Source organism: Hydra vulgaris, chromosome 08 (assembly GCF_038396675.1).
Source record: "Hydra vulgaris chromosome 08, alternate assembly HydraT2T_AEP".
Classification (NCBI taxonomy): Eukaryota; Metazoa; Cnidaria; class Hydrozoa; order Anthoathecata; family Hydridae; genus Hydra; species Hydra vulgaris.
In genome coordinates this window covers 24121053-24128160 of record NC_088927.1, presented here as the reverse complement: position 1 = coordinate 24128160, position 7108 = coordinate 24121053, and positions in this window count along the sequence as shown.

Genomic DNA, 7108 nt, shown 5'->3' with positions numbered 1-7108 from the left:
TTAAGGTATACATACATATATACATATATATTATATATATATATATATATATATATATATATATATATATATATATATATATATATATATATATATATATATATATATATACATATATATATATTAAGGTGACCAACTATACTCATTTACTAAGTTTTGTACTCTTTTCACAAACCGTACTCTTTTCAAATCCTGTACTCTGAAAGAACTCATTTGTATAATTTTATACTCATTTGTATTTCTAAAACATTTTTTTAGATTATTTCATTTCAATTTTATCAATTAAATATTTATTTAAATTTTTTATTCTTGTTTATACACTTGTTTTTTAAACTTTTATTACCAAAACTTTTTTGGATTTGATTTTTCTTCATAAAACTTTTTTTTTTCACTTTTCACCGTTAAACAAACATGTCCTGCATTTATACGTCATTGCGAAGATGACATAAGTTTTATGGGAATTCTCTTTCTGATTAAATAATTTAAGATTTGATTAGGGATTGGTAAATTTCTTATGCACATTATAAACGGCAAAATGACAATTGTATTTTTCTTTCAAGTATTTCAGAAAAAATATACTCAACTTATTAAATTGATAAGACGAGGTAAATAAAGCCAAAAAACACAATTCATTCGTAAATCAATATAAATCTTAACATTTAATGAATAAAAAGATAAGCCAAAATACGTAGAACATCTTTTAGCTTTACGTAGAGCGTCTATTAGCTTTATTTATTTTTTAAAACATCAAATATGAGAAAATGATTGTAAGAAATGCGCTCTTATAAAACAGACCCTACTTAAAGTATCATCACTTAATCTACTCCTCAAAAGACTACATATATAACCAGCAACTGAAAAAGCTCGCTCGGCCTCTACGCTTGTTGGTGGTATGGTCATCAAGTAACTATACGCTATATCTAGAAACTTGCCTCTTACACCGTTACTTTCATACGCAAACATTTCTTGCTTCAACAATTTATCAAAGTCTAAAGAATCTAAATTTCGCATCTCCTTTACATTTTCTGTCCAGCTTTTCTTGTCTTTCTGCATTTGATTTTCCAGTTCATTTTTCAGCGATAGAATTGTAGGAGTAAGTATTTGGGATTTGTTAATAGGATCTACAGCTTCTTTTTCTTCAAGTTCATTTTCTTCGTCTTCATTTCTTTCAATTGTATAAACTCTTATCAATATTTTTTTTATTTCTTGACGTATAACGGTTCTTTTTGGCATTGAAAAAGTATTTTCATTTTTTTTAATTTTTTGTTCATATTTTTAAGGATTTTGTAAGTAAACTAGTAGTCTATTTAAATTCTTATTACGACGTTGTGTAAACTTCTCACGAAGTGCCGCGGCTAAATCTAAGCTCAAAAGTGATGATTGCTTTTGTAATTTATCTAACATAAATTGAAAAGTTGTTTCCGCAGTGACAAGGTTCGATTCTCTCCTGCATAATAGTTCAAGAGCAAGTTTTAGAGGTGCCAGGCAAATAATTAAGTCGTTGATTTAGGATCATTCTTCTTGGGTGAAACGATTTTTTGACCCAGCATCAATTAAGGCTTTTTCAATACACACTTTTAGTCTATGAAATCTTTCTAACATATCGAACATACTGCTCCACCTAGTTTTACAATCAAGAATCAACTTCTGCTTTTTCCCGTGTTCTTGTAGGATATGCTTCTGTAAATATGTATTATTTTTGACAGCAGAGTTTTTAAATATTTTCACAACCTTTCTCACTTTTTTCATGAGATCTTTTTAATTGCTAACCAATTCAGCAGATGGTCGGTCCAAAATTATTGTCAAACCATATTCTTTATTTATAACTTCATCATCATCAGTATTACCATATTCATCTTCTTCTTTGCATTTTTCATATGCAGTAAACGATTCTTCAACTTCTCCGTTGTTTTTCTTGTATAAGATATCAATAACTGCAAGTTGTATGGGCATAGCATAGTTGTTGATTGCAAGACATCATTTTACCAACTTTCACCATCACACTTGCTCCATCAGTGGTCATGGCAATAACGTCTTTTTGGAGGTTAATATCGAAGTTATTTAGCCTTTCTGCAACTAACTTGACGCAATATTCTGCATTACACGATCCATGGATTCAAATCAATCCAAGATTAAAGTGTTTCACCTCCATATGTACATTTAAGTTTAAGTATCTCTGACTATTTTGTGATGTCCATTCGTCAAACGTTATTAAAAGCTTTGGATTTTGCTTTTTTAGTGATATGAATTTTTGCATAATATCGACTTTTACAGAATCTGAGACTTTAACTACCATCGATCTTATAGTATTAGGTGAGATAGGAAGCCGGAAAACACTCTTTGAAAACAAATACCGCAAATCTAAAGATGTGAAAAAGCTATTAAATGTAAAGCCATCTTTAGCAACCATGCGCGATACCATTTTTTCCATAGAGATTTCTTTTACAAAAAAAGCGTGTCAATTGTTCTGACCTTTTTCGATAGAATTACTTCTTCGTCTTCGCAGTCGAGATTTTAGGCTCTAGTTCAACTGATTCATGCTGTTTTGAAGTTTAAGCTCCGTCTTGTTGTAAAACGTTTGATTTTAAATCGGTGCCATGTTTAGTTTTTAAATTAATAACCCTTTAGTTGATCTTTGACTGATTTTTAAAATAGCCGAACATAACATGCACTTCATAACATTTTCTTCTTTATTACTTTTTTTAAATAATTCCATATGGTTTTAATTTGCGACATGCTTAGTTGGTACTTTTGTTTTAAAATCTTGACGTAAATAATTTTTAAAGTCTTTTTAAAAAGTAGTTTTTAAAAGTACATTTTTTATTATTACGCACGCACGTTTTCAATTACACGTTTTCAACATACCGTAAAATGAGGTGACTTTGGCCAAATTTAAAATCTTTTTTTTTTCAAAACTTAATTATAAATGATTAATATGTTGCTATAAATTGCATTAGATGTGCATGATGCCAAAGAAATAAATAATTAAAATAAAAAAGAAAAAAATTATATCTTTGACCCTCTTTTTTTAATTTCAAAGGTGAGTCAAAGTCACCCCTTATACTGGTGGTGACTTTGGCTACCTAAAAGGAAATTATAATTACTGATTAAAATTATGTATCATTCCATAGTTTACATATTCACAGATACATGGATGTTAGGTGATATGTTGTTAAGGCAAAAAAATATTAAAAACAACAGCTTGAAACTAACTTGCAAATTTATTTAAGATATAAATCACAAAGAAACCTTATTAATATTTAAAACTCAAAAAACTATGCATCAATCATCAAACTATCAGTGCTAGAGTTATTCAATAGGTTATCTGTAATTGTTTGCTGTTCAAGAGTGGATACCTTGGTTTTTTTTACAACAGTCATTTTTTTTCTTGTCTTATTTGTATTAATAGCTGCTTGCATATTTACTACATCAAATGATGATACACTTTTTCCTGGGACAACAGAGACTTTATGTCGCTTTTTATTAGGGGGTATATGATCATCACCTCTAGCTTCAACTAAATGTTGTATGAAAGAATCACTGACAAGAAAACTGATTTCTACTGTGACATCTTTATTTGTAAATGTTCTTTTAGGAAGTCTATCTAGCACCTGTTTTCGATCAAGTGGGTATAATGCAGTTTTTCTGAAGCCTGCCTTCATACTTTTACAATCAGGTTCTTTAGTTTTTTTCATGAGACATTTAAGCAATGCTAAAAATTGGTCTTTTGGAAGGGAAGGAGCTTTATGCCCTTTTTCACTTTCTTTCCAAGATGTTTGTCTTTTTCTACACTGAGCTTTCATTAGTGGAAAATATGCAACACCCTATGGCTGCATTAAATGCATGGAGTTCGAAGTAAGTGCAATCAACTTGATGTTGTTTTCTTCACACAAAGAAAGTACATATGTATTTATATGTGATGATGATTTGTCTCCAATTAGAACATGTTTTCCAGATTTTTTTTTTAGTTCAAGCAACAATAAAGATTCAAACCAATCTGTGAACAATTGGGGTCAAACCATCAGCTCTTTGAGTGGTTATAACATGCTCCTTTTGGTCCATCTTCTGTTCAAGTTGTCCACATCAAATCTGATTTGTAGACAATGTATAAAGAAAGGATATTTCCTTCTGCATTATTACAATACCTCAAAGATATAGCAGACTTTGTTGAGTTAAATAACCTCTGAGAATATTTTGACCCTCGCATTGTTATTACTAGTTTATTACCATGGTCATCAGTTAAATTAGTTTCATCGTAATTGCAAATGTTTAATGTAGGAACCCCTTGTCAGTTCAGGAGTGATATTATCAAAAAAGCTTTTAATAGTAACAGTATCTACTTCTACCCTCTTTATTTTAATGCTACTTGCAAATCTAACACTTAGTTGTGTATTTCTCTTAAGGAATGATTCTACCCATTCAACACCAGGCATATTTCCTGCAAATTGCCTAATACTTCGTAAATCATAACAGTCAAGTGGGAATCCAAAAGAAGACATAGTTATAACATAGTTTGCAAAAATTTCTTCTTCAATTTCACTAAATATTGTGCAACCGCCTGGTTTTTTATTATGTATACCTTTCAGTTTATTCTTTATTGTTGATAGAGGAATTTTAAAGGTCAAGCAAGCATCTGTTTGTGTTAAATTACCACTTCTAATTTCTTTTAAACATTTGGTTAATGTTTCCTGGGTGTATGGAATATAATCACGACTCCCAGCAACACGTTTATATGTTCTTGGGATGGTTTCTTTGATATAAATATGTTTATTAATTATTATTATGTCCTATAAACAAAAATTAAAAATTAAACAAATAAAAATATATCTATAGACAACATTTTCTGAAAAATAAATCAAAAATATAATATTGAAAATCAAATAATTACATTTTTTCACTTAGGGTAAAGTCACCCCAAGTTGTGGCCAAAGCCACCCCATAAACTTTACTTAAAGTTAATTTTAATTAGAAGAGTTATAAATTTGGCAAATATTGTACAAAACTCATCTTATCTAAATTTACTATTAGTTATAACATCACAACCCACTCAAATATTAACAGCAGTTTCAGCCAACTCACAATTTTGCAGCATATAAATTTAACAATTTTTATAGACTCTAATAAACAAAGAAAAAATTATATCAATAGTTCTGCAAACTACAATTAATTTAAGGAATAAACAGAATAACTTTACTTTTGTGATAAACCTAAATTTGGAAGTAGTCGCAGAAGTACAAAGTAGTTTTTAAAAGTTAAAACTTTTTTTTTATAAATTAGCCAAAGTCACCTACCAGGCCAAAGTCACTTCATTTTACAAAAAAAAAAAATTAGAATAAGTTCGACCAACGTTTTGCTAATTAATTGTTTATTTTTGAATGATTTTTTTATATTTATAGCTAAGAAAAATATTTTAATAGCTGAAGATATATATATATATATATATATATATATATATATATATATATATATATATATATATATATATATATATATATATATATATATATATATATATATATATATATATATATATATATATATTAGAAGTAAAAATAAAAATGTTGACAAACTTAGGGAGTTTCTGACAAATTGCTATTACTTATTTAATAAATAACACATCGTTTCTCAGACAGTTAATAAAACATTTCAAGTAATCCTGACTCAGTATCGTCGTATCTGCATATAGTATAGAAGTTTCTCAGTATACACTTCATTTAGCATTGTATGACTAGTAAATTCTTAAATGAATTTGTTTCGTAAATACAATAAACACTTTTAATTTGATATCTTTTTTGTCTTTTTTGTTTAAAAGAATTGACTTTTTTTTTTAAAAGCAATAATTTCAAAATCCCGCGGATCCCGCAGTAGTTTTTGCGGGATACCGCGGGATTGCAACCCCTAATTGCGATACTATTTTAAATTAATTTAAAATTTAAAAAAGGGGGTGTCAGAAAATATTTAACAAAATAATAGGCTTCCAACCCCGTTTTATTAATAGAAATTTACAATTAGAAGTTATAAAGTATTGAACGTTATTCATTAACTCATAGCTCAAGTATGAGGTATTATTATTTGAGTAACTCAAGATGAAATATTATTATTTTTTACCATTTGCTTAAGGTGTTTCACGTATGAAAGAAACAACTAAATCAATTTTTTTTTTATTTTGAATGATTTTCGTATAAAATTTTTTCATTTTTCCAAATTAGTAAAAAAATTTTTATAAATCTATTTCAGTTTTTTATTAAAAAACAAAATCTTACTTCAAAGTTGCATAGCAACGCACAAACCAACGCACTGATTAATAAATAATTGCTCAGCACATCCTATATTTAATTCATTTATAAGACCATTTTCTGTATGGGTAAATTCTAAAATCTTGTATCGCCTCTTGTATCACAAATGCCTGGAGGTTTTTTGATATGTTATTTTAAGTTGTAACTGTTTAAAATTAAAAACATGATTTTAAATTTTGGTTTTCTCAATTAATAGTTTTTGTAATTTTTCAAAATTTTAAAACTTCATAACTTTAGTTAAACACTTGCTTTTGACTTTAAATTTTTACAGTTTGTAGTCATTATAGTTGGGAAATTTATTTGTGTCTTGGCTTGATGATAGCAAATAACATCTTTCATTAAAGTTGGTATTGCAATATTTTATGCAATAACGTTGATTCTTTGTGCAATCTTTTCAAAAAATGGAATTATATCATATGGTACCATATATTTCTATAAATCAAGGCACATATAAAAGATTTGGTAGTTTAGAACTAGTATGCACAATTTTGATAACAGCTGAAAGGGCACTCGACAGAACATGCAGTAATTAAATTAGTTAAAGAAATTTTAAACGGATTTGAAAACAACCAAAACTTGGGGTTTTTATTGACCTCTCAAAGGCCTTCGATACTGTGGACCATATTATTCTTCTTTACAAACTTAGAAATTATGGAGTCAAAAATAATAATTATAAATGGTTTTTTTCCTATCTTAATAATCGCAAACAATGTTTATCTTATGACAAAACCTATACTAATTTAGAAAAAATTTCTTGCAGAGTTCCACAGGGATCTATTCTAGGGCCTTTATTATTTATTATCTATATAAAC